Genomic DNA, 22,445 nt, shown 5'->3' on the forward strand with positions numbered 1-22,445 from the left:
TGGATTAAAGCCGTCACCGTTCCGGTCATTATACGGAGCGGCCTTGACAATCTCTACGGAATAATTATCTCCTGTTTCTATACAATCCAGGGGTGTCCTGGTAATCTGCAGGCAGGGGGTTCATTGTGCTAATGGAAAACAAAGCGCACAGTGCCGTAGTCTGTCATTCTATCACATTAGACACCAACCACGAGGTCACAGTACATTAGGCAAAAAACCCAGCCTGCCCTCATACCATTCAGCCAATGTGCCCGCTTATGCCGCCACCAACCTGCCCTCTCTCAAGCTCGTTTCACATTCCTTTGCTCCAAAAATATTTTAAATACTATATTAGCAAAAAAACAAAACAAACTGGTACCTCACTTACAACTGTTACATAAGAGTTGTATTTCCTAAATGGAACGTAAAAATATGTTCTGCTGCAGGACACAATATAAAGAGTATTATTAAAAAAAAACATAAAACAAAACCCATTCTGGGATAGGAACAAAACCTAAAAGATTAGACAGGCCCCTCTCTCCTTCTGTACCAGTCTGTAACTCGTCTTGTTCATGCTCAGTGCAATTGTCTGTATTATGTATGTATACCCCTCATCATATGAATGGCGCTTTAATAATGAATAATAATAATGACAATCACGCCAGGGCATGTCATGCTGTAATATAAAAAATAAAAAAAATACAGGAAAAAAATAAAAATACAAATCTATAAGATCTTAAAAAAAGAAAAAAAGTTACATAAATGCGTAGTTAAAAAAAAAGTCTATTCATGAGTAGGCATCATGCAAAAAGTGAAAAGGGGGTGGGTAGGGGGGCTAGTCTGCAGAGCTTACACTTTTGCAGCAGAATTGGGGGTTGGTGGGGAGGTTCCTAAGCATGGCAGGCTGGCATGGAGGGAAATTCCAAAACAATAGAGGTGGAAGGCGTGTACCCACAGCAAATGTGTAAGGAAGCCCTATTAAAGGCAAAGCGTGTACTTACAGGCAGACGAGGGGGGCTCCTGTGTGCTGGCGAGAGAAAAGCTGCAGATCTCAGCACAGAGACAACGCAGATCATTGCTGCTGTCTCTGAATCATATTCCAGCTTTGCACTAACCACACACAAGCTGCACTAATGTGAGCTCCTGCAACACCCCCTCCCCTCTCCCCACACCAGGATGAGTCCACGTAACCCCCAGGGGAGGACACCAAGGACATCAAAGCCTCACAACCACAATGTGGAAGTAAAGCAGTCTAAGCGAGGCCTGAACAGCTTGCGTCCGCACCGCAGTCATTCCCATGAATAGGAGTCTACCCAGGGGGGGGCCAATCGAGCGAAACCTTTGCATTTACGTGAGGGCAGCTCTACCCTCTGTGCAGCCTCAATGGTATTGCCAACTGCTGCTTGCTCAGAAAAATGAGAGTGCAGTACAGGGCTGTGACCACCAGAGGGCATCAAAGCGAACACAACGTGTCATATGCTGAAGTTCATATAACACAGAACCTATTATGCAACAGGCACCTAATGCAAGAATCAAACAAGCTGCTAACATCTCTGAACATAAGAGAAAATCCCGAGAATAAGCTTCCTTCAGAAAGTCGTATGAAATCCAGACACTGTTCTACTACTAAGGGTCCATTCACACGTCAGCAATTTTTTCCCGGATCCGTTCCGGGTTTTGCGGACCCATTCATTTTCAATGGGGCCGGAACGGATGCTATGTGCTGTCCGCATTTCGAGATCCACAATTCCATTCCCGGACAAGAAAAGGCATTTTCTATTATAGTGCCGACGCAGAATATGCAACACGTGATTTAGATGCAAAAACAGCTCTTGCTTTCAGTATCTCTACACAGTGGTCTCTACAACTCCCAGCATGCTCGAGAGCAGTAGTGTCTAACCTGCAGCTCTCTGCTATCCGCAAAACTACAGCTTAGCCTCTAGCTGTATGGGCATGCTGGAAGTTTTAGTTCTGAAACAGCTGGATGGCCACAGGTTGAAAACCAATGCTCTATAGCAGGGATGGCCAACCTGAGGCTCTCCAGCTGCTGCAAAACTACAACTCCCATCATGCCCGGACAGTCCACAGCTATCAGCCTACAGCGGGGCATGGTGGGAGTTGTAGTTTTACAACAGCTGGAGAGCCGCAGGTTGGCCATGGCTGCTCTATAGCATTATTGGACAACTAACAGTAACACGTGGCAGTGTAAACCTAAGGCCTCATGCACACGGCCGTGCCGTTTTTTGCGCAAATTTGCGTCAGTTTTTTGCACAAATTTGCGGAACGGAAGACGGCAATATAAATGCCTATTCTTGTCTGCAAAGCGTGGACAAGAATAGGACATCTGCGGACATGTTATATTTTTTTAACGGGGCCGCGGAACGGAGCCAAGGATGCGGACAGCCCACGGAGTGCCGTCCGCATCTTTTGCGGCCCCATTGAAGTGAATGGGTCCGCATCCGAGCAGTCAAAACGGCGGCTCGGATGCGGACCCAAACAACGGTCGTGTGCATGAGCCCTAAGATGGCCATACCCATTAGGCTACTTTCACACGAGCGTTCGGGTGTCCGCTCGTGCGCTCCGTTTGAAGGGGCTCACGAGCGGCCCCGAACGCATCCGTCTGGCCCTAATGCATTCTCAGTGGAGGCGGATCCACTGAGAATGCATCCGCCTGCCAGCGCTCAGCCTCCGCTCCGCTCAGTGAGCGGACACCTGAACGCTGCTTGCAGCGTTCGGGTGTCCGCCTGGCCGTGCGGAGGCGAGCGGATCCGTCCAGACTTATAATGGAAGTCAATGGGGAAGGATCCGCTTGAAGATGACACCATATGGCTCAATCTTCAAGCGGATCCGTTCCCCATTGACTTTCAATGTAAAGTCTGAACGGATCCGCTCAGGCTACTTTCTGACAGAAAATTTTCTAAGTAATAATGCAAACGTCTGCATTATCGGAGCGGATCCGTCTGATGAAACATCAGACGGATCCGCTCCGAACGCTCGTGTGAAAGTAGCCTTAGACAGCTGTCAGCCAAACGGTCCTTCACCTGATTAAGCTTCAATTCAGTTCAGCTGAGTGTGCATGTGTTGTCAATGGGGGAGAGCAGAAAGCTGCTATCAGATACTTCTCAGAGAACAAAAGGTTTGGGTAAAAAAATATTTACTTTGCCTGATCCTTCTCTCTCCTAACAATACCCCATGTTGGAACAAGTTGGGGGCTCCCTGTACACATTAGGCCTCTTTCACACTACCGTATGGCTTTTTCAGTGTTTTGCGGTCCGTTTTTCACGGATCCGTTGTTCCGTTTTTTTTGTTTCTGTTGTATTTCCGTTTTTCCGTATGGCATATACAGTATACAGTAATTACATAGAAAAAATTGGGCTGGGCATAACATTTCCAACAGATGGTTCCGCAAAAACGGAACGGATACGGAAGACATACGGATGCATTTCCGTATGTGTACCGTTTTTTTTTGCATTGACTTGAATGGAGCCACGGAAGGTGATTTGCGGGCAATAATAGGACATGTTCTATCTTTTAACGTAACGGAAAAACGGAAATACGGAAACGGAATGCATACGGAGTACACTCATTTTTTTTTCCAGAACCATTTAAATGAATGGTACCGTATACGGAATGCAAAAAACGGCCCGCAAAACGGAAAAAAAAAACGGTAGTGTGAAAGAGGCCTTAAACTATTGGTTGAAACCATTGTTCTCGGTGTGTTCGCCCAACAATGTGTATGTGGACCTTTAGAATAGAGAGTAGTGATGAGGAAACTTGTGTTTTCAAGTTCGGCATACAGGTTCGGGTTATCTAAGAATCCCGTTATGGATTCCGCTACCACGGACCATAACGGAATTCTATGACGGCATGCTCCACCGAAGTCTGTAAGAGGCATTCCGTATCGCATTCTGTCAAAATAGCAATAATGGCCAGCATAGACTTCTATTGTGACAGAATGCGATACGGAATGCCTCTTACAGGCTTCGGTGGAGCATGCCGTCATAGAATTCCGTTATGGTCCGTGGTAGCGGAATCCATAACGGGATTCTTAGATAATCCGAACCTGTACTTGAAAACAAGTTCGCTCATCACTATTGTTGTTGTTTTGCAGTCCGTTTTTCACTGATCTGATGTTCCGTATTTTTTTTTCCCCAATTTAAGTCCTCTTCCGTTATTGCACAAAACATATCCGTATGGTTTCCGTATTTGATCCTTTTTTTGCGGATCGCATACAGAAACAGTAACTTATTAATCACCAAACACATGAGCAATATGGGCTGGGCATAGAATTTCTACAGTATGAATCCGCAAAATACGCATGACATACGGATGTGTTCCCTGTGCGTTCTGTATTTTTTGCGGACCCATTGACTTGAATGGGGCCTTGGACCGTGATTTGCGGACAATAATAGGACATGCACTACTTTTTTGCAGAACGGCCATGCGGACAAACGGAAACAGAATGCACACGGAGTAACTTCTGTATTTCCTACAGCTCCATTGAAGTGAACGGAACGGAAAGCAAAAAAAAAGGAACGGAAGCGGAAAGAAAATACGTTCGTGTGCATGAGCCCTTAGAGAGTAGTGTTGAGCGAACTTGTGGTTTAAGTTTGGCGTCTAAAGTTCGGCTTCGGGTTATCGAAGAATCCCGATATGGATTCCGAATTCCATTGTGGTCCGTGGTAGCGGAATCAATAATCGATTCTTCGATAACCTGATTCCGAACTTTAGACGCCGAACTTAAAACACAAGTTCGCTCAACACTATTAGGGCTTGTTCATACGAACGTTTTTTGCATTCCGTATACAGGCTGTTTTTTGCGTTCCATATACGGAACCATTCATTTCTATGGGTCCGCAAAAAAAACTAAATGAACTCCGTGAGTATTCCATTTCCATACGGTCGTGTGAATGAGTCCAAAAATGTACAAAATGTATCAAAGTGGCTCTAATGAAGTTGGTACATCTTTAAACACTGTCTAACTCCAATAGTTTGCACCAATTTGTGGCCATATTTTGACACCCCTTTGTCTCAACCCTTTCCCCTGAAATAAATGTGGTGCAAATCATAATTATTATTTTTTTTCAAATTAAGCTAGAATTCCAGCACATTTAAATTATAAATCTACCCCAAAGTTTCCATATGGGACAGAGAACACATGACGTGAACGCATAGCACCCGCACTGAATCCTGACCCATTCATTTCAATGGGTCTGTGTACATGAGCGTTGTTTTTTCTTCACGCATCATTTCCGTGTTGCCTGAGAATCGCAGCATGTTCTATATTCTGCGTTTTCCACGCAGCCCTGGCCCCATAGAAGTGAATGGGGCTTCAGTGAAAAACGCATTGCATCCGGAAACAAGTGCGGTTGCAATGCGTTTTTCACTGATGGTTGCTAAGAGATGTTTGTAAACCTTCAGTTTACGCATCAAAACACATTGCACCCGCACGGAAAAAACTGAACAACTGAACACAATCGCAGACAAAACTGACTGAACTTGCTTGCAAAATGGTGCGAGTTTCACTGAACGCATCCGGACCTAATCCGTCACGCTGGTGTGAAAGAGGGCTTACCTATCTTCTTCCCCATAGGGAAGATGGCTGTAGTAATTAGCGTTTTTACCGAGACTGTAAGCTACCATTGACCCTGAACCTACATGATAGTAGTTGCATAGTGATAGCCATGTGATACATCTGCCCATCTTTGGACCACAGAGCATAAAGTGTCTCAGCCTTCGCTTAGATTATTGGTCATAGACTCTCAGCCAGAACGTCCAGAAGCTTTCTGGTAGATATACAGTGTGTCCTGGTTACCTGCATCCAGAAGAGCCACATGTTGATGGCTAGATGTTTCAATACATATGTAGTCATGAAGCTGATTCCACATACAAACAATCCAATGGAGAAATCCAGTTTGGCCATGAAGCATCTGTAGAAATAAGAAGGGACATGTTTTCATGTATGAGAGCTAAATGTACTTGGCGCCAATCAAAATGAATTACTTAGATCAAAGAAAGGTGCAAATGTTCCCCAAGGGCAACCAATGAGCTTTTCCTTAGGCCGAATGCACACGTATGATCTATACGAGTGTATTACTGTAGTGCAGCGGCGGCATGAAGTGCACGGCGTGATAGCAACCAATGACGCCATGAACTCCTGCTGTCAGCAGGATGCCAGGCCGAGATACCACGGACCGCTCATGGCCGTGTGCATTCGGCCTTACCTTAAGGCCTCTTGCACATGACCGTGTGCTGGCCGGGCCTTTTGCTGCGGACCGCAAATTGCGGTCTGCAATGCACGGGCAAAGACCGTGGGGCAGCTGCATGCAGATCGCGGACCCATTCACTTGAATGGGGTCCGCGATCCGTCCATTCTGTAAAATGATAGAACAAGTTCTATTTTTTTGCGGAACGGAACCCCACGGAAGCACTCCGTAGTTCCGTGCTTCCGTTCTGCACCGCATCTCCGGATTTGCGGAATCCATTCAAGTGAATGGGTCCGCATCTGTGATGCGTAATGCACAAAGCCAGTGCCCTGTATATTGCGGACCCGCTGAATGTGGGCCGCAATACGGCCACGGCAGGGCAACGGCCGTGTGCGAGAGGACTAAAGGGGATGTGCCAAATTAGAAATGTATCCCCTATCTACATAATAAGGCCTCATGCACACGACCATATGGTTTTTCAGTATTTTGTGGTCCGCAAAAAATACGGATGGACGTCCGTGTGCATTCCGTTTTTTCCAGAACAGAACAGCTGGCCCCTGATAGAACAGTCCTATCCTTGTCTGTTATGAGGACAATAATAGGACATGTTCTATCTTTGAACGGAACAACGGAAATACAGAAACAATGCCTAAAATGGACAAGAAAAGGACATGTTCTATATTTTTTTTTTTTTGCGGGGCTATGGAACGGACATACTGATGCGGACAGTACACTGAACGTAATCGCAGACAAGACTGACTGAACTTGCGTGCAAAACCATCCGTTTTTTCCTGAACAGATCCTGACACAATCCGTCTTGTTCATCTGAAAGAGGCCTTAGGCCTCTATGATTCTACTTGTCCTATTTAGGGTTGCACCGCGGTATCACATACCCGGCACCCGCCCTCTATGACACGGCGCTGTGATCCGCCGAACCGTGGCAATTAACTCCTCAGGTGCCGCACCTCTTATTAGTTATTAAATAAAAAGTAAAAAATAAAATAAAATAAAAATAAAAATGTTTTTTAAAAACATAAAAATATTAAGTTTAATTCACCCCCTTTTCTAATTTTACATATAAAATAAATAAACAATAAAAAAATAAACGCATTACATATCGCCACGTCCAAAAAAGTCCAAACTATTAAAATATTGAAAAATATCTCCTATGCGGTGAACGTCGTAAGAGGAAAAATAAATAAATACATGATTCGCCATTTTTTTTATCACCTTGTCTTCCCCAAAAAATAGGATAGGACTGTTCTATTATGGGCCGGACATTCCATAAAATGTGTGTTACCGAATGGTATCGAGTATCGCAACAGTCCTTTCTACTGATGGTTGTGAGAAAAATACAGAATGTACAAAGAAGATATCTGTATTTTCCAGACTGAAATATGGACATGGCCGTTTACATGAAGCCACACGGTCAGGTTTTCTGATGCAGCTTTGGAACCCAAATCAGGAGTGGATCATAAAAGGAAAGAAAGTAGAAAGGAAGGGTACGACTTCCTCTTTTGGTACCAAAACTGCATCAGAAACCTGACCGTGTGGCCGTACCCTTAGGCCTCTTGCACACGACCGTATGCCCTCAGAGATACACGGTCGGGTTTTCAAGAGTCAGCTGACTGCTACCTCGGCTGCCCCATGCACTCGGCTGAGTGTGCATGTGTTCTGAGAGGGAAGTAAGCTGCCTCCAGACACCGCTGGGGGGGGGAGACTTATCTCTCTAAGGGCCCTGACCATATGCCCCCCAAAACATACGGTCCGTGAGCGGCCATATGTCCCGGAGCGGCATTGATTGTGCACAGGGGAGTACACAGCATTATAGATTACAATGATGCTGTGCAGATCAGGCCGCCACCGGGGCTATTGTCCTGCACTCATATGATCTTATGAGTGCAGGACAATAGTCCCACGGGCAGTCCGACGTGCACAGCATCATTGTAATCTATGATGCTGTGTACTCCCATACGCACGATCAAGGCCGCTCACGGACCGTGTATCTCGGAGGGCATACGGTCGTGTGCAAGGGCCCTTGGGGATAGAGAAGCCAGAAGAACGTATGGCTCATTAGAAGATATTAAAAGGCTGGTTTTGCAGCCTATATTATTTAAGAGGAAATGGAACTACTACCATAATCTAGTACAGCATGCTGGGAGCTGTAATCCAACAACAGGGGCCCAACCCAAGGAGGCGTGAGCTGTGGGTCTAAGCTAGGAAGCTGCAATCTGAAGGCCTATTCCCAGCCCCAATGCCAAAATATATATTTGTATACTTACCGCCCTGATGGCTGCGGCATTCTGTAGGTCACACAACGCAGACTCCAAATGTGCCTTCAAAATAATAAAGTACACCAGCGGTGGGATATTTTTGTCCTATAAAACAAAAAAGCTAAATAAATGTCTTTTTGATTTTACTACACTAAATTATTTGCAATTTTTTTGTGTGAACACATCTTCTACATTATTATTTTTGCTTACGGAAAAACATAATTTGCGCTTCTCTGTCGACTTTTAACCAGTTATGTACAGTACTATTGTTCTCTCTGATCTATTTACAAAATGAGGCTAGAATCATTCATTTCAAAACACCACCATTCCGTGGCCTCGCTAAAAAGATAGAACATGTCTTATTCTCGTCCATTTTGTGGGCAAGGATGGGGCATTTCTACAGGTGTAAACATGCACATGGCCAGGATCCGTGATTTGCGGATCTGCCATTTGCCAACTGCAAAACGCATACGGTCTTGTGCATGAGGCTTAAATCGACTGTGGATTTAAAAATCTGCATTTTAAGAAATCTCATCCGCTATGCTGGTACTGTACAATGCTGCGGATTTGTGACACAAAAATCTACTGCGGCAAATCTGCAGGTATTCAGTCACGTGTGCACCCAGCCTGCGGAACGAAATTGCGGACCCATTCATTGCACGATGTGCTGCCCGGATACGGAATTGCGGACCCGCACTTTCGCGTCCGCAATTCCGTTCCCGAAAAAAATAGAACATGTCCTATTCTTGTCCGCAATTGCGGACAAGAATAGGCATATTCTATTACTGCCGGCAATGTGCGGTCCGCAAATGCGGAACGCACATTGCCGCTGTCCGTGTTTTGCGGATCCGACTAAAAAACGTTACGGACGTGTGAATGGACCCTAACTGTTCATCATACCAAAAAAATAAATATATCATATAATAAAATGTGTTTGCTAAAACTGGAATAACGCTTTAAGGGTGGGTTCATATCATGATTTTGCCATCTGTTTAACATACACGCACACCGCGATTTTCTATCTGGTAAAAAATGTATACGTTAAAATATACCTTTTTTTTTAAATGGAACTCTATGGTGAACGGATGCCACTGTATGGCATTTGTCTCAGGCATTATGTTAAACGGATGGAAAAGACATGATGTGAACCCAGCCTAACCTCTATAAGGCCCCTTTCACACGAGCGAGTTTTCCGCACGGGTGCAATGCGTGACGTGAACGCATAGCACCCGCACTGAATACTGACCCATTTATTTCAATGAGTCTGTGTACATGAGCGTTGTTTTTCACGTATCAGTTCTGCGTTGCGTGAAAATCGCAGCATGTTCTATATTCTGCATTTTTCACGCAGCCCTGGTCCCATAGAAGTGAATGGGGCTTCAGTGAAAAACGCATTGCATTCACAAGCAAGTGCGGATGCAGTGCGTTTTTCACTGACGGTTGCTACGAGATGTTGTTTGTAAACCTTCAGTTTTTTATCACGCGCGTGAAAAACGCATCAAAACGCATTGCACCCGCGCGGAAAAAACTGAACAACTGAACGCAATCGCAGATAAAACTGACTGAACTTGCTTGCAAAATAGTGCGAGTTTCACTGAATGCACCCTGAACGCATCCGGACCTAATCCGTCACGCTCGTGTGAAAGGGGCCTAAGGCTACATTTTTTTAATGGCCGTCACATGTCCATTTTAAGAACAATGGTAGTCCACGGGGTTATTCACACAGCCGTTTTTTTTGTTTGTTTTTCTTTACAAAATAGGACATGTCCTATTTTGTCCATTTTTACGGACGGACAGCCCCCAAACAATTGAAGGTGACTGTTAATGTCTATTTCTCAGAAAGGCATCAGTGAAAAAAGCAGCCGTAAAAAAAAGGACCGTTTTGCCGTGTCAATGTAGCCTAGTTACAGGCAAGCGTGTTCAGTGTGAGAAACACAAACACGGTGCATGTGGCAGCGTAATTTCCTGTTCTCACAGGATCACACGGCGTGTCCCCGCCAGACCTGGAATCTACTGACTTGTTCTGACATATTGCCACCTGTGTAATTCAGTAGATACAGGTCTGGCAGGGACAGCTTTACAAAAATCATTATCATACCGTGTGATCCTGTCAGGGAAGCAGAGGTCAATGTCAGTGTGGTTCTCGCATTTTTATCGCAGACAGCCACGCCAAAATGTCACTGAAATCCCACTGGCAGCTGTGTCCTTTCTGCCTCCCAGTGGGAGGAAGCAATGAGGACCGCAGAGCGGCGGCTTAAAGCCATGGCCACGCTGAGAAGTCCCTTCTCGGCTGGGTCACGGCTTTACGCCTCCACTCCATGATCCTCAGTGCTTCCTCCCATTTAAATGAATGGTTGTCAGAAACCACGTGGCCACTGGAAAAAAAATTCAGAGTGGATTTCCGCGCCAAAGTTCCATGGCAAAAGACATTCTGTGAACATACACTAAGGCCTGTTTCACAAGAGCGAGTCCACTGCAGGAATCACGCTCCCACGGCATTAGGCCTCATGCACACGACCGTATTTTGTTTCTGTGTCCGATCCGTTTTTTTTGCTGATAGGATACGGACCCATTCATTTCAATGGGTCCGCAAAAAACGCAGACAACACACCGTGTGCTGTCCGCATCAGTATGTCCGTTCCATTGCTCCGCAAAAAAAATTGTGCATGTCCTATTTTTTTCTAGTTTGCGGACAAGGATAGGCATTATTACAATGGATCCGCAAAAAAAACGGATGCCATACGGAACGTCATCCGTTTTTTTTTTGCGGATCCGCAATTTGCGGACCGCAAAACACATACGGTCGTGTGCATGTAGCCTTATCATGATTTATCATTAATACTGTGTGTCTCTGCTTGACCTCATACTGACAGCTTTATGTCACTAGGATTCTGTAGAAGCAGAGGCAAACAGCATTATAAATCATGATAATGCCCTGCGCTCCTAAAAGTCCAGAACGGAGGATCACGCTCACACACGGAGCACGATTCCCGCAATGGACTCGCTCGTGCAAAACAGCCCTAAGATTGGATTCACACACAGGTTTTAGCGCCATTTTGTACACAGTCAGCTTTTGCCAAAAAAGAAGTAGTATTTGCTATTTTATGTTTTTTTTTCTTTTTGCTACTGCCATTTTCTTTTCTATTTAGTGCCTTTTTTTGTGTCTGCGGCATTTTCAGCAACACAGAATGCTGAAGTGATGACATTTTTTCAAACATTTTTCACTTCCTTCTCTATAGGGGAAAAACACCCGGAAACACCATCCAAACACATCTGAATTGAACAAGAAACAAACAAACAACCCATAAAAAGTGCATGTGCTATAGAAAAAATATAGAAATGTATGTGTGCAGCAAGACTGAGGCTGGGTTCAGACCTGAGCATATTTGATATGCGCGTTTAACGCGCGTTTGTGTCGCGCATATTTTGTCACGTGTTTTTGTCTATAGTCAACGCGCGTATTACGCGCGTTTGTGTGATTGACAGCAGTGTCCTATGGCTGCAAACGCGCGACAAAACGCCCCAAAGAAGCTCAAGAACTTTTTTGAGCGTAGGGCGTTTTTCAGCGCGTTCAAACGCGCTGTAAAACGCTCAAGTGAGAACCAGGGCCATAGGGAAGCATTGGTTTTCATGTGTTGAGCGTTTTACAGCGCGTTTGAACGCGCTGTAAAACGCTCAAGTGTGAACCCAGCCTTAGGGTACTTTTCTCACTAGCGTTAGAAGAATCCGGCAGGAAGTTCCGTTGTCGGAACTGCCTGCCAGATCCGGAAATCCGTATGCAAACGGATATCATTTGTTTCCGGATCCGGACAAATGCACTACAATACCGGATCCGTGTCATACGGAAAAATGGATCCGGTATTTATCTTTTTCACAGATTCAAAGGTCTGCACATGCGCAGACCGGGAAACTGGATCATTTTTTTCCGGAACACTTGGTACCGGATCCGGCATTAATACATTTCAATGGAAATTAATGCCGGATCCGGCAATCCGGCAAGTGTTCCGGAATTTTGGCTGGAGAAAATACAGCAAAATATCGATTTGTGAAAGAGGCCTGATGATAGGCCATCAATATCTTTCACAAATCAGTGAATCTCACGTACCCACTGACTTTAACGTGTGTATTCACCACTGAAGCATGCCCTATGTCCGTGATTACGCACATTATAGTCTATGTGAAAACAACGTCCACAACACGTATGCCGTCCATGTTTGGTCCCTGATGTTCACAGACCATTGGTAGGAGATGCTCTTGAAATAAAAAAATTAAAAAAGAAGGACACACAGACCAAACACGGATGTCATCACAGAAGTGTGATGGGGACCTTAAGGCTCATGCACACGACCGTGTCCATTTTGCGGTTTGCAAATTGCGGATGCCAGCCCTCAATAGAGCAGACCTATCCTTGTCCATATTTTTTTGTGAGGCTCAGAACAAACGTGCTGTCCTCATCTTTTGTGGCCCCACTGAAGTGAATGGGTCGGCATCCCACCCAAAAAAAAAATAAAAAATGCGGCTCGGACTCGGTCCCAATAAACCACGGTCGTGTGCATGAGGCCTTAGGATAAGGATTCAATATGAGGTTGGTGCAACTCCCGATACCCGCTTGATCATCTAAGGCCTCATGCACACGACAGTATTTTTTCACGGTCCGCAAAACGGGGTTCCGTTGTTCTGTGATCCGTTTTCGTGTGTCTTCCTTGATTTTTGGAGGATCACCAGACATGAAGGAAAGTGAAAAAAAATCTAAGTCAAGTTTGCCTTGCAAATGATAGGAAAAAACGAACGCGGACGCGCGGACGCGGATGACAATCTTGTGTGCCTCCGTGTTTTTTCATGGATCCATTGACTTGAATTGGTCTGCGAACCGTTGGCCGTGAAAAAAATAGGACAGGTCATATTTTTTTGATGGACTGGAAACACGGATCACGGACGTGGATGACAAACGGTGCATTATCCGAGTTTTCAACGGACCCATTGAATGTCAATGGGTCCGCAGAAAATCACGGAAAACGGAACAACGGACACAACAACGGTCGTGTGCATGAGGCCTAAAGGGGGCCTCAGCAATCAGAAGGTCAGCTCCGTACATTTGGCAGTGGCAGTGCCAGGTATTGTAGCTCGGTTGTGCTGGCACTGCCAGTGTATGACTATATGTTTGGCTGCGAATCTGTACATAATAGGTGCAAATCTGTGATGCATTTATGATGTCTTTACAGTTTTCTGGGGTAAATAAGTTACAAATAAGGAGTGGAAGAGTCCGTGTCCAACTCTAAAGACCCTTTTTGTGACACAGATGTCCGAAATAAATAGCCTAGGCAACGTGCGAATATATCAAAAACAGTGGATGGGGTTTTAAATTTCCAAATAACTCATCCAGCTTGTGCCCGTGTGTGTATATATGTCTATATGAAAATTTGCGCACATGACTATATGCATATATGTGTCTATTTATTTGAATTACTTATATAGCGCTGACATATTCGGTAGCGCTTTACAGACATTATCACTATGTATAGATGTCAGTATATGAATGTGCATGCATACAGGCATGCTACCCATCTGTCAATCTATAGATCACCTCTTTGGTGCCCAGTGAGCCATGGTTCTTTAGGCATCCCCTCCTGTCATGCACCAGCTGCATCCTGCACCGTGCACTGGCACAGAGTGTCATAGCCCAGCTGATCATACAAAGTTCCAGTATCTGGCCTGTTTATTGCTGGGAGAGACGGAGGCATATATTACAGTCATTCTCCATACCCAGCCACTACAATGGCCCACACCTGGACCTGCCCCTGCTTCCCTACATACCCAAGGGTGCCCATCTTGCCCCCACCCAGTGCCACCTGGTGCATGAACCCCACTCCCCACGCACCCCTATGTCTGCACCTACCTGCACAGCTCAACCAGGACTGCTGGCTACGGCCTCTCCCATCACCCTCCCTGCCAGATTCTGATTGGAGAATGGTGCGGAACTCGAAACCAGATTGGCTGTCGAGCTGTCAGTCAAGCCGTTAAGGGCGGGCTGGTGGGCGGGGTTTAGCGCCGTTACTGTGTGCTTGGGTTCGGGCTTGTTAGGGGGGAAGGGGGGCAAGCATGTCTTGGTATGAGAGAGTGACCCATGACTATGTGACACTGGCCCCCACTGTGTATCCACCATGCCCCTGTATACCCTCTCTATGGGTGAGGAGGGTGGCAGCTCTAGTGGGGATATGCACCCTTATCTCAATGTAACACATCAGGTATCTGTGCCCCCACTTTCCATGGGTCAGAATGGTCACATACTGGCCTGTATTCCCAGTGGTGCTGAACTTCTGAGGTTCTGTCACCATTCATCCTGCGCTGTGTATTTCGGCCCATCAGAAAAGGCCATATACAGCATACTGGGCCTATGTTTACATAGCTGTACATGGGTAGAGTTGGCCGCAGACCTACCGTTGATAAGAAGTCCTCATTCGGGTCAGAAAACGCCTTTTTAATAAGAAATCCTTTGTTGGAACATCACCGCTTTCAAAAGACTTAGTCTCACAGGGCCACCACTATCATTTGTTAATCACATATGTGCCCCCCATGTAAGACTCTAGTCTGGCATGGCAAAGCTGACATTTGCAGCTTTTCATCTTTCCAAATGATGTTGGCATAGACGTAAAGATTTCCGACAATCTGACGAGCGCGATATGCTTTACAATCAGAACCCTTATTCAGGGAGGATCATAAGAAGGGATGTGTCCCATCATCAGGGCTGCATTTGCCAGTAGGTACCAAGGGCAGGTGCCTAGGGCATCAGAAGTTAGAGGGCCGCTCTATAAGAGTAGCTGCAGGGTAAGTATTTTGCGGATCCGGAAAACACGGACACCTGCAATGTGCGATCCGCAATTTGCGGACCACACATCACAGACACTATAATAGAAAATGCCTTTTCTGGTCCGCAATTGCGGACAAGAATAGGACATGTTCTATTTTTTTCAGGAACGGAATTGCGGATCCCGAAAAAACGGATGCGGATCCCGAAAATGCAGATTCGCATCAGTTCCAGCCCCATTGAAAGTGAATGGGTCCGCAAATTGCAGAACGAATGCGGACCCAAATTGCGGACGTGTGAATGGACCCTTATACTGATTTTGAAAACCGCAGCATGGCAATTCTTTGTGCGATTTTATGTGCGGATTTCATCCTTTTCAATGCAAGGGGGAGATCTGTGGAAAAATCTGCACCAAAAAAACCCTGCAAGTAACACAGGCGGTTTTTCGTGCGTAAGTGCCCAGACATCCGCACAGAAACAATGCACGGATTTGAAGCCCGCGCCCGTGTGCAGGTAGCCTGATGAGTGCATTTTTCTTTTGAAATAAAATAGCTACCACCACCAAGGTCAGGCTATTGCATTAAGGCAGGGGTGCACAACCTTTTCTGGTTGGGGGCCACATTTCTGAACCAATTCCAAGGACCGTAAATAAAACTTAAAGGGGTATTACCAACTGAAAACTATATTTTTGGCATATTGTACATACAGTATATATTATAAATGTCTAGTTACAGTTCCAGGACTCCCATCTAATGGGAGAATACATAAAAGATACATGTAAGCATCCATGAGACATAGACTTACATGTCTGTGACCAGAGGGTTGGGGGCCACACAGAATGGTATCGAGGGCCGCATGTGGCCCCTGGGCCGCAGGTTGTGCACGCCTGGTTTAAGGGGTCTTCAGGGAATAATTACATTTTGTCAAGTGCCCACAGCCTGCCTCTCTGACTAGAAGAGTTATACTTACCTGCTCCCCACCACTCCAGTTCTCCGCACTGCCTCCATGTTCCGGTCCCCTCAATGTTGACATCTGGTGCAGCATGGTTATGGTCACATGCTACGCTACAGCCCCCGACGCCCCCCACCCAGCAGTGCTGGACTCGCTGTAGTACTAATTCTTACCTGATCCCCACCGCTGGCTTCTGGCTGCAGTGCTGTCCCTCCAGCTCTGTAGGTCATAGGTCTCCCCGCGTCAACATCCGTTTTGATGATGGGTCATGTGACCGCTGTAGTTAATGACTGGTCGCAGAGTTGACGTGTCACTCATGTGTCATATCACTGGGTCACGTGGCTATATGGCATATCTGAGGATAGCTGTGCTACTTGTCTGGAGTTGGCGGCTATTTTAGAGCTGTGATGTAAAAACGCGACTTGCGTTGTGGTTTATAATGGCAAAATCACGTTCGACTTGTGACCTGCAACCAGAAATTCAACAGCATCAGGGTGCATTCACACGACCGTAAGTGTTCTCCGTCCAAAAACCGCAAATCCACAAAACACGGATACCAGCCGTGTGAATGCCCGCATTACGGTGTGGGCCCATTGACTTCAATGTGTTCGTGGTCCACATATTGTGGCGAAGTATAGGACATGTCCTATCTGTTGCGGCGGGGGCACATGGATACAGAAGCACACGTTATCCTATGCAGGTTGCAGAACACTTACCGTTCGGTCGTATGAATGTACCCTTTAAATCTTTTTTGGAGTGTCGCATCACAGTCACATAGTTACATTGTTAATACGGTTGAGAAGAAACATAAGTCCATCAACTTCAACCAAGGAAAGGGTGAGGATGTCAATTTTAGAAAAGGGGAGTGAGAACCAAATTTCTACATAATTTCATAAGCATTAATGTCATTCACTTTTAAGAATTCATCTAAGGCTACTTTCACACCAGCGGTTTCCCTTTCCGCTATTGAGATCCGTCATAGGATCTCAATAGTGGGGGAAAACGCTTCAGTTGTGTCCCCATTCATTGTCAATGGGGACAGAACGGAAGGGAATAGAGTGCACCAGAATGCATTCCGTTCCGTTTCATTGCGATCCCATGATGCACAAAAAAGCGCTGCAAGCAGCATTTCTGAGTGCGTCCTGGGATGTGGAGCAAGACGAATCCGTCATGACTCACAATGTAAGTCAATGGAGACGGATCCGTTTTCTCTGACACAAAAGAAAACAGATCCGTCCCCCATTGACTTTCAATGTTAAAGATAAAACCGGATCCGTTCATAACGGAGGCAGACGGTTGTATTATCAGTAGAGATAAGCGAGTCAAAGCTGACGAAGTGGAATTTGATCCGAATTTCAGGAAAAATTCGATTCGCACTGAAGCTGAATTTCCTTGCAATTCGCATTTTTTTCCTAAAATGGCTGCTGCACGTGTGAGGACATGGAGCAAGAACTCTGGGAGGGTGGGATCACCCATAATGCCATGCATGCAGCCAATCAGAAGCCAGCCCTGTGATGTCACAGCCCTATAAATAGCCTCAGCCATCTTGGATTCTGCCATTTTCCAGTGTACTTAGTGCAGGGAGAGACGTCAGCAGGCACTAGGGACAGTGCTAGAAAAAACTTCATTGTGCTAAAAAAAAAACAATATACAAGTCTAGGGAAAGATTATTCAAGGTGTAGGGAAATGATAGGGAGTAATCATTCCATAGCATTTATGCTCAGTAGGGGAGTTTACAGCCTGGGTAATAGGAACAATCCTATCACACCTTGCTTCACTGACTGGGGACCCAAATTGCCATTATACAGCTCTGTAATTCCAGCAAACCGTTCTTGTTATTGGGGAGCAAATGCTGTTTGATACAGCCATTAACAGGGTTTATTACAAGGAAATATTTATACGTCTTATTTGCCCTTATGCGGTGCAGTTATATGTTCTAAAGCATTTTTTGGCTTGTATTAGTGGGAAAAAAGGGCTTATTAGCCGTTGTGTGGTGGAGTGCGAAAATTACAGCCCTTATTGTCGTGTATTAGTGACAAATGTAAAATATACTGTATTTACCGTTCAGCGGTGCAGTTATCTGTTCAAAAGCCTTTTGTGGCTTGTATTGGTGGAAAAATATATTTGCCGTTCAGCGGTTCAGTTATATGTTCTAAAGCCTTTTGTGGCGTGTATTAGTGGCAAAAGAAAAAATCTATTTGCCGATTAGCGGTGCAGTTATATGTTATAAAGCCTTTTGTGGCGTGTATAAGTGGAAAAAGAAAAAATATATTTGCCATTCAGCGGTGCAGCTATATGTTCTAAAGCCCTTTTTGTTGTGTATTAGTGGAAAAAGTAAAATATATTTTCCGTTCAGCGTTTTTTTGGGGGTTATTGTTCTGATGGATCAGAGGAAGGGCAAAATAATCAGTGACGTCAACACAAACTTACTGCTGACACCCTCTCCACTCTGTCGGGGGGCTCTACTTGTATAAGCGTTATTTGATCAGTTTTGGCCCCATGACTGCCCAAATAAGTAAAGTATGCAGTGATTCTAAGAGCGAAGCCTGTCATCTGGATGTCATACTGACTCACAGTATTTCACTACCACAGCAGACTCCCTATGCGTGTTACTGCAAGGCACAGTGTTCTACACCACTATAGAGGCTCTCTGCAGCCAGGAAATACACGTTTTTTAATGAAATTTGCTGCAAATATATTCGGATCGAACCAATTTTTTTTTTTTTTAAATGGCGAACCGGTGAATCGAATTTTAGAAAAATTCGCTCATCTCTTATTATCAGTAACGGAAGCATTTTTGCGGATCCATGACAGATCCAGCAAAAACTGGTGTGAAAGTAGCCTAAGCCCTTTTTAAAACTGTCGACTGTTCCTGCTGTGACCACGTCCTGATGAAGTCTATTCCACAGCTTCACAGTTCTCATAGTAAAAGAAGCCTTGATGCCTCTGGAGACTGAACTTTTTCTTCTCCAGTCGGAGGCAGTGCCCCCTTGTCTTTTGAGTGGATTTTACATGGAACAGCTTTTCTACATATTTATATATTTGTATAGGTATCTTATATACCTAGATATATAGTTATGCCCTGCCAAATTCCCCTGAAGACGCCGCAGAGCTTGAGAATTTTTCAGTGCAGTCAGGGGCACTGATCTATGATGTACACGAGGGAAAGATAGAGAAGGAGAAGCAATGATACTATAGCAGGAGCAGCGCCGGTGGCAGCGCGCAGCCGCCGACGCTGAAGTGTGTCACACCACCATCATACACTGCTGCAGATATATGAGCATCGGTGTCTCTATGATAACTGTCTGTGCCACCACTGATAGTTTTAATCTTTTTTTTCTACCTCTAAACACTTATTTTTAATGAACCAAATAAAAGTGAAGTTTTAGTCTTTCAACTGACAGATGATAAAATAAGGCACTATATAGCCTTAGACTAAATGTAAAGTAAAGCATTATATATACTGTGGATACATGGAGAGCAAATATATATACTGGGGGACACTAAGAGGGGCATTATTTATACTGGGGGGTGCACTATTTATAAAGAAAGGCACAAAGGGGGGCAATATTTATTCCAGGGGAACTATGGGGGTCATTATTTATTCCAGTGGTACTATGGGGGACATTATATATACTGACGGCACAGCAGAAGTTGGGATGCTAAAAAAAAGCCAATAAAATTCATCCATTTTAACGGCCATTAAAAACAGATAGATACTGTAAAACTGTAAAACTACATGCAAATTTTACCTGCTCACACAGCGGCAGACAGCAGCAAGATGATTGATTATAGAGGGTCCCTGCAGCGACTTCAGGAACGCAATTTTCTGGAGAAAGAAGATGCTGACTTGTCTGTACCTAGAAGTCTTCTCTGCCACCTAATGCATCTACAGTATAATAATAAACTGGGTAGTTAGCTAAATAATCTACCCAGTTTTTTATATGATCATAGACTGGTTGAGATGCTGTATGTTGCCCACCTGTATGTAGTATATCAATCTACTGTGCCATGTGCTACTTGGGGTGGGGGACTAGGGGCAGTTCGAGACTGTTTTTAACGACCTTTAAAAATAGATGAATTTCATTGGATTTTTTATTTTTTTTTTTAACGTTCCAACCCCTGCAGTCACAAGTTGCAATAATGCCTGTTCACGCCATTTACCCCTTAAAAAAAAGTCTAAGGCTAATACCAATACGCCTTAGACAGTGTTCCTCAACTCCAGTCCAGAGATCTGCCAATCGTGATTTGAGAATATCCCACAGAATGAATACCTGCGGTAAGTCCTGATGCACTGACACTAATTATATCACCTGCTCATTACTACGGAAATCCGGAAAACATGACCGGCAGGTGGGCCCTGAGGACTGGAGTTGAGGAACGCTGCCTTAGCCTTTCCCCTGCTATTCATCAGGACAGGGCGCACTGTGAATGGTACAAGTGGTGCAGCGATGCTGCTGGTGCCTGAAATAATCAATAACAAAGCTCCATAAAGCAAGGAGCTTCGATATTGGTTGGCTTAGGCGGGCTGCCGCAGCCATATCATATTCTGGAGCTGTAAGGAGGGGCTAGCTCCCGAGAGTTGCTGTACTCAGGAGAGTAGTGTATGTAGTGCAGTGTGTGATGCTAGGCTCTCAAAAGATCCTGGTCCAAGACCCAATGCATATGGCCCAATTCTCTAAGTTGAATGATGGCCTCCCCCCCCCCCTTACCCCCGCAAACACTAGCACTGAAGACATTTTGCTGTACTTGCTATACAGCAGCACATACCTGTCACATCCAGAGCCTCCCAGGTGATGTCTCCTGTCATCATCTTCTCCATTTGGTCCGTATAACTTCTTTCAGACGCCTCGTCTTTGCAGAGTGTGACACACAGACATCTTAGCTTCCTCACATTTCTATCATCATCCCCCAACCTGGAGTTCCCACAGTGTTATCCTGCTGCTCGCTGTGCCCAATACCCCAAAATATGATCTTTAAAAAAAAATTGTGCCCCCCCATAGTAACAGTGCTCCTTATAGTCCCACCAATAGTAATTCCCCTCTAGAATGCCCCCATTAGTAATACTGCTCCCTAATGTGCCCCCAACAGTGATAATGTAGTGTACGGGGACTGTAATGCCCGTCACTACAGAAGGGTCACTTGTGTGCTGTCGTCCCCCTTATCTATGGGGAAGTTGGTATAAGTCGTCTTTATAAAATGTAATGTAATGTAATGCTATGTATTTCCCTGTTGCTGTAAAATGTGCATGTACAGGCCTGCTAGGGGTGTCATTCCAGCTCTTAGTCACTAGAGGGAGCTAGGGAGCCCTAGTCTATATAAGGCCCAGTCAGGGAAGGGAAAGTCAGTCTAAGGTTGATAGTCTAGTCTAACCAGAGATTAGACAATGTCAGAGTCAAGTCCAGGCCTGAAGCCTGCAGACCAGGAGAGGGTATTGCAGTCCCTGTAACCGGGTTCCAGATCCAAGGAGAAGGTTCCCCTCCTAAATATATATATGCAGAAGCAGGAACACCACAGCTGATCAGCCTGAGGACACTGGGAGAGTTCAGAAGTTTCTAGAGCCTGAGGAAACTGAGAGAGAGACAGAGGCAAGTCAGGAAAAGCAAGAGGTACTCAAGACAACAGAGGAGGTACTTGATAGAGATAAAACCAAGGATATACGCCAGAGCTAGGGCATTAGACCTTGGAGAACAGTTTCTATGTTCCAGGATCAGTCAGGAATAGAGTGCAAGCTGCCTGTACTGCAAGTCCTGTGTTTAACACTCTAAAGTCACCTTGCTATATATATATGTATATTGCCTGCATCAACTGTATTGAAAATCAACTGTCTTCAAAGGAACTGCGCTTCCGTCAATGTCCCTAAATAATGACTACTAAAGTTTGAATTCTGTTTTAACATCACGTGGTTCCTCAGTTATTCCTGCTATCAGCAAACGGCGTGCCACCGTTTAATTGGCACTGGCGTCACGAACATTTCTCATCATCACCTGCCCTTGCAGAGAGTCAGCCGTCTCAGGTTAGTGTCTATCAGGGCCGGTACAAGGCAGGGGCCGAAGGAGCGGGTGCCCTGGGCGCTACCATTTGCGGACAGGAGGGGGGCGCAGGTGAAGTGCCAGCCACGGCCCCCCCTACATCATGCTGTGCCCCCCCATGTGCCCCCCCAACTAAAATGACCCCCCCCCCAAGTGAGCAGCCGCCGCCGGGCACAGGGAGATGAGCGCTTCCATTGCG

General features: G+C 45.4%; 1 protein-coding gene across 2 annotated transcripts in view; it reads right to left on the minus strand.

Moving 5' to 3' along the window:
• Positions 1-14,371, minus strand: part of LOC121003737 (KAT8 regulatory NSL complex subunit 1-like) — a 98,082-nt gene extending 83,711 nt beyond the window's left edge. Inside the window, exons 1-3 of one of the 2 annotated variants that reach the window (XM_040435610.1) lie at positions 14,355-14,371; positions 8,468-8,563; positions 5,795-5,909 (exon numbers count right to left, since the gene is read on the minus strand). The gene's annotated coding sequence lies outside the window, so the exon portion shown is untranslated. Of the gene's footprint in view, positions 1-980; positions 1,106-5,794; positions 5,910-8,467; positions 8,564-14,354 lie in introns of those variants that run through there. The other variant, XM_040435611.1, reaches the window with a different exon arrangement.
• Between the last annotated feature and the right edge of the window lie 8,074 nt (positions 14,372-22,445).

This window comes from Bufo bufo, chromosome 6 (assembly GCF_905171765.1).
Source record: "Bufo bufo chromosome 6, aBufBuf1.1, whole genome shotgun sequence".
NCBI lineage: Eukaryota > Metazoa > Chordata > Amphibia > Anura > Bufonidae > Bufo > Bufo bufo.